The 12,346-nt window shown below is 33.2% G+C and overlaps 1 protein-coding gene across 1 annotated transcript in view; it reads right to left on the reverse strand.

The window, feature by feature from the left end:
* Positions 1-12,346, reverse strand: part of LOC112683477 (zinc finger protein 541-like) — a gene marked incomplete at its 3' end in the record, with an annotated part of 248,287 nt that overhangs the window by 110,935 nt on the left and 125,006 nt on the right. The window lies entirely within an intron of this gene.

Here is a 12,346-nt window from a genome sequence, read left to right on the forward strand (position 1 = left end):
AGGTTGTGTAACCTGTATGTGAATATTGAGAGTAGTAATTGTGATGAACAATCACATGAACTATCATTAAAATATTTTTTTGGAGTATAAGTTTTTCAATAAATTATTGAAAAATTGGGGTTAAGTTGGAGTCAAAGACAGGGTTAGGTTCCACGAAACACAAACTATTTCCAAAGGGTTCCGTGATCGTAAAAGTTAGGGAACTGCTGGTGTATAGTATAATAACCATGGGCCACGCTGTAAAATATATATATGTTATGACAAACTTCGGTCGGACGAAGGGATGTGGAAATATGTGGAACATAATAACATAATAGGGAATGGACTATCTGACTTTGGATCTTCTGGTTTGATATTGACAGATGCACTAATAACGATACACAAGCATTTACTGCGAGTATTAACCCGATCTATCATGTAAAGTTTTCATCATTTCAAATCTAATCGATGGTATCGGGCACAGGGGTTCCGCGGTTCACAACACGGGCACCGGACACCGAGTGTTTTTTCCCACGGTCGAACTTTTACACCTTTCGAAAACGATGTTTTACGTAAAACAACACACAGACATATATACTTACTTGGATGTTCATTATAACTACCAGTGCATATGTAAATATATATATACGTTGCACCTAACGCGAGCCGTCGACTCTTCTTCGAGTGCCTCGTTAACACGCACACACACACATACATATACATACAAATACGCACGCAGAGCTTTTCGTAAATAAAATGAATTTCGTGTTTCGACACCGTTGTGCACGCGTGTATATACGTTTGTATTCCCGGAGTAACCTAACCCGCGGGGTCCCCAGAGTGACGTGCGCTCGTATCACTGCGAGTGTAATACTGTTATAAAATAACATTGACAATATTAAGGACGCGCTTGTAAGCGGGTGGTGCATGTATACGCACGTGTACGTTTCCCGCGTTTGCGTATTTGCGTGCGTATGAGATGAATTGCATTTTACGGGCACTACGCGAGGAGACGCTCACTCGAGTTCGGAAACGTTGAACGTTTAGCGTTGAAAACAAGTTCCACATAATGGAAAAGAAATAATTAGGCGCATAATAATAATAATGATAATAGTAGTGAAGGGAAATATAAAGAATAATAACAGTAATAAAAATAATAATATGCTGAAAACCTGAGTGTATGTTTTGAGGATTTGGTCAGATACACGGCAAGTAATATAATCACCGAATCAGTCAAAAGTCAGCACATTAATTTTTTTAATTTTTTTCTTTCTTTTTTTTAGTTGAAAAGTCCTAATAAGGTTCGACGGCTTAATATATAGACGTTTAACGAATATTATTTTTAGACGGTTAAGTCACCCCTGAAATTCCGTAATCATAACAATAACAAAACATGCGTTATTCACATCACTGGGAGAGGGGGAAAAACGAATTCATATTGTTATCTAATAATATTATGTATATATTTTTATATTTATGAAACTTGTGTGCAGATCGCATTTAAAATGTCAAAAGTTAATAAAAACTCGCAGGAAAGTTTAATACCTTATTTAATTTTACTTACGTATATGGTACAATGTTGTGGAGTAAATATTGAACTAAACTTTTAGGTTATTAAATGAAAACTGTAAAAAAAAAAAAACTAGAGAAGGCTATTTCAGTGGTTTGAAAATTAAAAAAAAAACAGATTTTCAAACTGAAAAGTGATGTATTATTAATTACAAACTTTAATTATAATAAAAAGAAAAAAAATCATAAAATGTTGAAGGTTTTTTTTTTCTTAACATTGGTTAACGATAGAACCAGGTCTTTTGTAGTTAAGTAAACTACTCGTTATCAGAGAAAAAAGCTTGTATTTTCTTTCATGTATAATATACTACCTATATTATATAAATGTATATTAAGAAACTAGAATTGACTGCGCAGAGGGCGACTTTCTTAAAAAAAAAAAAAAAAAACTTTACCAATTAACTTTTTTGTTTAATAAACTAATGAAGTGTATTACTTTCAAAGCGTACGGCGTATGTTTTAAATACAGTTTAATAAATAAGGCGCAGGGGAGATGATTTTGGCGTTGCCATGTTGCGTATATATTGTGTTTGCACGTTAAACGTTCAAACAGTTTACAATAGCAAAATTATTATAATTATGTAATATTATTATACGAAGAAAGTGCATCTGTGTACGATGTTCAGTAGTAGGTATATCATATTTCACTAGCAAGGCTTTGCGAGTGATTTTAAAAAAATTCTTGGTTTTACCCTCAAATTTAGCCGAATATATAATATAATCAGGTAGAACCAAGGGCATATTTTCCAATGTTGTGACGGTGGTTTAGGGGAATTAGCCGCAGCGATGTATGATTTTCATCAATAACGCTGAGGTAGTAGTTTGGAACAAATCTGAATAGTAAAAAAACCTTCAGGAAAACTCAAAATTTAATAAATCTGAGTAGATTTCAATGGCAATAAATAATGAAATTGTCAATATCAGAAGCGCTTTACACCTATTCCTCACAAATCTTGTTATTTTTACGACTGTCAACATGTACAGCGTCTACGAGTGAAATAATTTCAATATGTGTTCGACGTATAAATACTAATTATTGTACTTTTACGTACAATACAGTACAAATATTGAATTAACTGTATGGTTATTATATAGAGACATTCAATAAACCAGTATATTTGATCACTCGAGTCATCATAAACGTACAGAAAAATAAAATGCGACATTAATAAATTCAAATTTGTATACTATTATTACTTTAACAATGTCAGTAACGTTAACGACAAACATAACGGTACATGTTTGTAAACACTTTCAACCACTTTACACAATATATAAAACATATAGCTACCGTGAGACGGTGTATTCGGTTGGTTATAGTTGTTAACGCCATGGCGGCTCTTACGGCTGTGGCAGTTAACCGCCAAGACTCGCGTTTGATTGCGAGATAGGTATATTGAAGACTGATCGTACGATTTGATTGAAAAATAACAACAAGGCATACAATAGATACGCGTTGCGCTTAGTAATAATAATAATATACAAATATTTAATTTATGAGGTGCCCCAGAATAATAATAAATTAACAAATATTTATAATGTAAATGACCAGAAGCTCATTTGCTGATCATAGACTTTTTACAATGATAATAATGATAATAATAATAATAATTAGTGATTTGACTATCACCCGACGATGGAAATTATGGACACCATTCTCGACACCATGAGATGGGAGTTGCAGACAAGCAATGATGAAACAGCACACATGAACTGGACAATAATACGAATGTACCTGCCGTTTTGAACAGTGATGGCGAAGGCGCACACAAGTTAATTAATTACGGTTAGTGGCGAAGACGCACTTATGTCGAATATAACGACGACGACGAAAAGGCGTATACGCGTTGATTACTAGAAAAATAAAACGTGACCACAAGTTAAAAAACGTACACAGGTTAAGGTAGCACCACGACGCGAAGAAGGAAAAAGACAAAAAAAAAAAAAAATGAAGAATGAATTGAAAAATGAAAAACGGTGAGTCATCGCTGTACGCTCTCATCGATGTTGTCGTGCACGATTATCGGTTAGACTTGAGACCGGAGACTATGATAGGCAGCGGTGGAGGGATCGGGATGGACCGATATCAAGCCTCTTTGGACACGCGAATCATGTGGCACGAGTGCCGGCGGTGCAAAAACATGTGCGGCTCGAACAATGGTTACAATTCATTGCTAGCGGTATCACAAGTTAAAAAACCACTATATGTGTATATATTATATGTATTATATAAAAGAATATTGTATATAATACTCGTACTAATTGGTGACTGGTTCTAGCGCACAAGCTAAAAGAAAACCTTAATCTCTCGACTCACGCAGATATTTTTAATCACCCAACTAAAATACTGAAATCAAGAAACCCAGTTTGAGAATTTCTTGGTACTGAAGACACATGATACATGAAGAATCAATGGCTAATGCAGTGAACGGAAGCCAAAGTCAACAATTTAGAGCTCATCAAAGACCCTAATAAGAATCTCTCAAGTTTCGAACTTCCACGCACGAACTGGACAGCAACTAATAAAATTAGGACTGAGAAGGGTAGGTGGAACTACCTGTTGCATAAGTTGGGGATGACCGAGTCTCTTCTTTGTGACTGCGAAGAAATTTAAATAGTATGACAAATTGTTGAATCTTGCCCATTAAAGAAATATGCTGGAGGAGCTATTGGAATTCATTTAGGTGGAAGTGGAACAACCGAATGGCTAACCAACTTGGATGTTTGACTATAAGTTGTGATTTTTAGTTACTAGAAGCTTTTCTATGGTTACTTAATTATTTTATTTATTTATTTAATGTTTAATTATTATTATTATTATGTTTTTTTGCTTGTTACGCCAATACCATATGGTAACATGTATAATATAGAATATAATAATATAATATATTATAATACATAATTGTACCTATATATATATATATAAACCACGTGTGTATACGAAGAATAACGAGGATAATAATGAGAATGAGTAAGAATACAGATCTATGACCAAATCAGAAAACCTAATCGAAACTAACATGACATTGTTTCGTATGAATGAGTTCATGTAGGTGTATGAGTAAAAATATTAAAAAGAATAATAATAATATATATCGAAAACCCTTGAAATCGTTTTAACGTATCGACTCCGAACCGTTAAAATAAATTACCAACCGATTGGCATCAAAAGATTTCCAAAGTCTGTTTCATCGGGTCAAGATCAGTTTTAGTACTTATGCAAAACTGGCTCATCCGACAAGAGCTATATATATATATATATATATATATATATTATACACTTGTTTTATGAACATACACGCTAAAAAGTAATATGTGCGCGCAGGCGAGATAGTGTTTCTCTTCTCCGAATCATCCCCGAGTGCACACGTGCGCGCCTTCGTGATCGATGGGCTAGTAGCACAGGCAGCTTAGGCGCGTAGGTCCCGTGGTATGCTGCAATACCTCGGGGGTGGTAGAGGAAGAGGATATTAGGACGAAACTCGCGTAAACTACATACATATATAATATACTAGCTATCCTGCGGTCTCGGGGGGAAATTACTATAACGCTGATGCGGCGGCGCGGGTGGTGCGGCGATTTTCTCGGGGATTGCACACGCTCGTACCCCGCTTGCTCATCATAATATAACGTATACATGGGTGGGCAACATCAGCATGAGCAGAAGCAACTGACAACGGCGGCGTGACGCGGTGACGCGGACTAACGCCATAATATACACGTGCGTGCACATACACATATTATATAAAAAGAAAGATAGAGTGACGATGGGTTGGTGCGCCATACACTGACGCACGTGTTGCAGGACTGTTGCTTCTCTCTCTCTCAACGCGAAATCGGCACATTCACGTCGGTGAATACGGCGTTATGAGCTCGAGCAGCATATATATTTATGTAAATATTTGTACGGTTTATTGTTACGAGATAACTAATAGAACACCAGATGTTGGACGAACGAAAGGTTATAAATTAAAAATTATAAATTATCAACAAAATTTTTTTTTCTGCGAAAAACAATCCATGGTTCTATTACGGTTCGTAATATTTATACGTCCATAGTTACCACGGTCTCGGAAAGAACAAGTTTACGTAAATCACAATGTGTATGCATAGTCATAACATAAGATATATGTGGTAGAGCGAGTAGGTGATGAAAACAAGCTTTTCACGCCCGACCTATGCGTCTATAATAACCTGTAACTTGTTCAAACATCGAAATATCGAATTAAACAAACTTTCAATCGTCCACAAAACTGCATGTACGCGTCTAATAAGTATTTTATTATATACATATATATATATATATATGTTTGTGTGTGTGTGTGTGTATGCGTTTATGGGAGTTCTTTTAGATTTGATGAACGAGTAATCGTATTTTACGAGAAAATCTACAACGAAACTACTGGGACGACTTTAGTATTTTAATCCGTACTATAATCCATTCTTAACGCCACGACGAATATTATTATTAGTATAATAGTTTTGTAGCATATTAAAATATTATTATACGCACACACTTTATTCGGTTTCAATATTTATTAGCACAACTTTTCATCAACTACACTAAAAGCTATCGCCAGTCGCTTTAACAAGTTTGTCGTTTAATATTGCCTAGGTTAACCGAGCAAACAGTCAATTTATACAAGTATTACATCTTGGTGGTCAAACATGTTTAAAACATGTATGTAATAATAATAATATTACACTCATGATGTATATGTATATCATTGGTTCTCAACCTTTTTTTTCACGGCACACTATTATATATCAAAAGTTTTCGCGGAACACTCATGCACTTGACAAAAACAAAAACTTTGGCTACGTGCTAAGATATCCAGTTGGGTTAAAACCGTACAGCTTACCTACACATGTATCCACTTATCTGCACAATTAATTGACATTAAGAGTGCGCAATCCTTACGCTAATTTTCAGAATTAACAACTGATTTACATCTTGAGAAAGAAAAACAGCTGGAAAAAATTCAGGATATTAGGAACACTATGACTGAAATATAATGAATTACCACTAATTAGATTTTGGATGTATGCAGTTAGAATATCCTGTAATAACAAAAAAAATTAATCAACATTTTGTTACACTTTTTAACCACTTACTTATGCGAGTTAGGCTTTTTGGCATTAATAAACATAAAAAAAGAAAAAATGGAAGAGGCTTTTTTCCATTGATTAGGAAATGCGTGTGTGCTTGTCTTCAATTCAACCATGTATCGAACTTTTATGTAAAAAACGACAAGCTCAAATTTCTCACTAATAATTTCGAAAATTTCTCTTCATGTTATAATATTCCTTTGCTTAAATAATTAAGTTCTCAAAATATTTATTTTTTTTGTTTTCATATTTTTTAAAAATAAATATAATGAAATAAAACATATTGAAATATTACTAATCACAAATATCAGAAATTTTTCGCGGCACACCTAGTCGATCTCGCGGCACAGTAGTGTGGGGCGACATACCGGTTGAGACCCACAGGTATATATAATATGCAAAAAGGTTTTGAGGCGTATAATTTTCTATGTCAGTAAAATTGCTTCAAAATTATTTCTATCCACAGACTTAAATTCATTAAAAATACGTTAAAATATTTTCGTTGTATCAAATGAAGTGAAAATTTGATATTTTTCTTTTTACTGCCTGAAAATTTTCGGGCAGTAAAAAGAAAAAAAAAAATTAATTTGATCGCAAAAGATATTTAACTTATATATAGGTATATAGAAAGCGGTGTACAACGTGCCTTACCAAGTTTTACAAAACTAAATTGAACGTTAATATTATTATTTTAAAGAAATGGATTTTTGTCACTTAAGATATTTGATTGTATTAAAATAATTAAAATTTTTTAATTATATTGGTTACTTTATTTAATTTATTTTAACAAATAACATAATTTTCCTACGCCTAATACTGAAAATAGCAAGTGAGAGGTTTTTTAACTGTTCATTTAACAAATCAGTAATCTGCGCTCGGCAGGGGTAAAGATTGAATGTATGTGTCCCATTTGTTGTCCACCACCGGGGAACTTGACATTTTGACCGTAATGTCTTTTTGGATACAGATGGACCTCCCCGTGGCCTTTGCGCTTTAATGAATTACTATTAGAGAGAATGAAAACTACATAGGACTAAGGGTTTGAAAAGGTTAAGTGCACATAAACTGTAGACTTAAATATATATATAACTTAAGTATAAATGTTTTATCTCTTTTACGTTTTTACATTTTTATGATATAATTGGAACATCAAAGATTTTTTAGCGTAAAATAATAGGAAAATAATAAATCAATAATACATCAACACAATCTCGTTTTTCTATCGCTAATTGTCCTATATCGATGGTGCACTCACAAATCCTAATTTAACACTGTCAGTTGATTTTGAGGTAAACATATTGTTTAAAGAAGATCATTCTGCGTTTTTTAGGATGCGTTTATTCTAGTTAGCATTGGTAATACATTAATTCCACGGACGTACAACGTAAAAACGTTGTACATGTATGCCATGTCTACTTTTAGTATTTATTGCTAGAATACTATTTAGGATTTTGTTTTCGTTTACTGTATACCGGTTTCATCGCTTTTTGATAAAAATAATTATGTTTATTAATAATATTTACTTATGATGTAGAAAATTGTTAAATTTATAATTAAATGGTAAAACTAAAATATTTGTGTCGGGTAGATTATAGGTGAATAAAGCTAAGGCTTTGCCTTCTACGGATCATCTTCAAGTAATTCAGTTTAGCACTCTCAAGTTTTAGACTGAAGGTGTGTCCATGTCATCACTTAATTTTTCCATGCATTAATGTTCGGCAAGATCAATATATCAAGGACGTTACTCGATTTTGTTCAAACTATTGCCGTTAATGGTATGCGGTCAGAATAAAAAAAAAACTTTGAATATTATCTTAAACGGACCGTACTAATGAAAATATCAAACATTTTTTACTATAGAAATTGCTTGCTACCATGATTGTTTTGCGATATTTGCATGATTGTCGACGCCATTTTCAAATGAACGTTAATTAAAGTTAAATAATTGGGAAATTCTATCTCCAAAAAGGATCGTCCATGGCTGTAGGTAAGATGTACAACTATAATACGATCGACGGGATATTAGTTGAACATTCGTTAAGAAGAGTAATACATTTAAAAAACAAAAAACAAAAACATCGAAATAATAATAACGATATATTATAATGTACTCGAAAGCTTGGATCACATCCATAGAAAAATCTTCATACACAGCTGGTTGTTCGCCAAAAAACCTGAAAATTTCCCAAAAATGTCTACTTGATCTTTTGTAGTATCATTCACCGTAGCTCCCTAAACGATTTTAATTTTGTTCCCAATCCATTCGTTATATTTTATTTGATTGAAGAGCGAGAATTTCCATTTCATCATGTATGTATACACTGCATATTATACGTGCAGTGAGAATCCGATAGTGTTATCTTTACTTTCTCAAATCGTCCTCCTCCGTGACAAAATGCTCAATCAGGCTCGCGGAGAGGAGAGGGGGATAAATGTTTAATGGGAACCGCCCCGGACTCGACTCTCTTGCTAGAGCAATGTGATTATAGCCGAAATAAAGAATAATTGCAAAAATATAAAATTTCTTTTCTTTCATTTTCAAAAACGGTTTTTTTTTTTTGATGTTGATGAAATCAACCGAACTCTTCGAAAATGGAGAGTGACAAAAATGTAAAGTATCATAATCAAAAGGAAAAGTGAATTATTTCAAAAATGTGATTATGGTTGGCAGAGAAAAAAGGTATTTTATTATTCTAATGTATTTGATTTAAATAATAATTAAAATGCAAAACAGCGATAAAATGAAATATTAAAACGTCTTAAAATTACTTTTTTATCATCTTAGCCTTTGCCTTGAAGTTAAAAAAAAAAAAAAAATCTTAATAAACGGATTTCCAAGGTTTTGGATTTAAAACAATTTGACAAATTATACTAAAGATAAAATTTAGATGTGTACAATGAATACAGTCAAATTTTATTACTATTACTATTTTTTTTTAGAGCATGATTATTATAATTATTTTTTTAGAATAATAAAAGATGTCACTACTTACAAAAGATGGCATGACGAATAGCAGTGTAATTTTAGATTTAAATATGTAACTTCTAGCTATAATGACATTAATTATTGTCTGGCTTTTCACGCATTTTTCAAACTAAAATTAAACATTGTTCAAGTTATTTTTTTAAATGAAAATAGTTAGAAGTGAAACATATGTAATTTTAATGTTAGTTTACATAGTAAGTATACAAGTTAAAAAATATTATTTTGATTTTTATCTACGAAATGGATTATAAGTTTAAAAAAGTATTGAGTTAATTGAGTTCACAAGGGTAAATTTAATAAAATCCTCGTACTTCGTACTTTAAATAATATATATTTTATGTTATTAATATAATACACTTTGGTAAGGTTCAATTTAATGCTTTTATGCATATTTTGTATTTATCTTTTATATATATATATATGTATTAATTAACTTATATACAGTTTTGATATTTTAAATTGTAAAAGAACTGTTTAAAACCAAGAATTCTGTTGAAAATTATTTAAACACATGTGATTATTCGATTAACTATTATGAAAATCTTACGTCTTGCTATTGCTAATAATTTATTGCAAATGCAGTCTAATTTGATTAACTCAAACTTCTTAAACTCAAAATTGTTGATACTTCGAAGTTTTTTCCTGATCCCTAGAATTTCCTGTTTAAACAATGTGAAAAGTTCTTGTTCAACTCGAATATTTTCGCTAATAACTCGAAATTCCCAGTTCTATTATAATATAAAATTATGATAATTCTTTCGTGTACGCATGTATATTATATATGTATATACAGATGCATTATAATGAATTGAGTTGATTAGTTGAAAACTAACCAGAGGTCAGTGATAAACTTTTCGAAACTTTAAATAAAATAGAATGATTCATTGCAAATGCTACGATCAACAGTAAACTCAAACAAAAATAAATATCTTTTTTAAACAATTTTCTTTCCTAATTTTTGTTTGTACATACTTTTTTAAAATTATAATAAAATAGTATAAATAATATATAAATAGTGAATATTTTTCATCACATATTATAATAAATACATAGAAAATAAAATATTGTACGGTTTTAAAAAAATACATATTTTGAAATTTTATTTTGATAACTTGAATTGTTGTATAATTCGAACTTTTTTCCAGGCCCTTCAACTTCGAGTTAACTAAGTTCGGCTATAATCATATCTTTCCTATTGACTTTTCGTGGTAGACGTAAACGAAAAGCACGAAAACAGCCCGTGAAATGTTTTTTAGAAAAAAACTAGACTATCCATTGATAATCGTGTACACCGTGTATGTATATACATAGAAATGTAGTAGTAGATGGTAATATAGGGAAAAGGTTAGGTTATACGTCATGGTGATGTGTGTAAACGTTTGTGTGTGCGTCACGGCAAGCAAAGGATCGCGCACCGAGGGCAACTTTTGCGTACAACTTTTCGGTTGCACAGCGGCACAGCGGTGGGGTTTTGGCGATAAAATAAATTACAGGCGTCCATAAACAAAAGGCATTTTCCCCGTCATTGTTAAGGGCCTCTTATTTGTCATTTTATGGGTATTGCACGTCATAAAAAAAAATAAAAAATGAAAAAAAATAGGGACGGAATGAGAAGCTGACGAGCGGTGGTGGGAAGGGGACAAAAATACAAACTACCTACCCCATGATAAAAGGTGGTAGTGGTGGTGGTGGTAAAATTCAACGCTGTCCATGTCCGGGCAGAGTCCTGGCGTGCAGGGATGTTAGGGCCTTGCGATGGGGGTTTAAAGGAATTTTCCCCGTTGCCAAAACCGCGCGCGCGATTTATATTTATATTTTGCCAGCCGCATGTTTCCACGGAGGAAACCAACGGATTCCGTCGTTGCCAGCGGGATAGAATGTTTTTTAATCTCGAAACATACACACACACATACACATACGAAACTAGCTTCACCGATCGATAATATAACAACTACATAGACGCGTTCACCGCAAAACAGTCCCTCGGAGACGGTGCCAAACGCGTTTTCTCGGCCGAACGTGACGACAACAACGCACGGTCGTGGTTGTTCATGAAAGTCCTAACAAAAGGAACCAGTGGCAAGGCGGTAGGAAAGAAGGGATCAGGATCGACCGTCGACTCTGAAATTTTATCGTATACCCCCCCTCTCATTACTAAAAATCTCGTGTCTTGGACGTCACCGACGGCATCGTACTGCAGCCGTCAAAGTCAATGCTATGGCTACGACGTGACTCGGCCGACGGGACGGAGGATTTGCAAAGGATAATTTGACGAAGACACGAAAAACAATTATCTTCATCATTTTATTTATATTATACTGCGTCGACGGGACGTATTTAGCTTAAGATCGCATCGCTTTAATAATAATATTATTATATGCGTAATGCGTATATCGACAAACAGCTGCGCTATCAAATACATTTTTGGTACGGAGGACCAACTATGGTAAAAACATCGTGTAATCGAAGTGTGAAAACTGCGCCACATAATTGTTCAAGTTTGGTTTCAACTCGTCTTCGTGTTTTATTTCGGAGCTATTAAATGCGTACTCGCGCATTATGCAGAAGACGATGGTAAGATATAGCTGTTATTATAGTTATGGTTATATTCAATTTTATTTACTATTACTTTACGAGTTTTTACTGTAAGGCCAATGTTGTTGCTTACAGACTATTTTAATATAGAGCCATTAAGTTATAAAA

The sequence above is a fragment of the Sipha flava genome, unplaced genomic scaffold, assembly GCF_003268045.1.
Source record: "Sipha flava isolate LNK unplaced genomic scaffold, YSA_version1 227_pilon_pilon, whole genome shotgun sequence".
Lineage (NCBI taxonomy): Eukaryota > Metazoa > Arthropoda > Insecta > Hemiptera > Aphididae > Sipha > Sipha flava.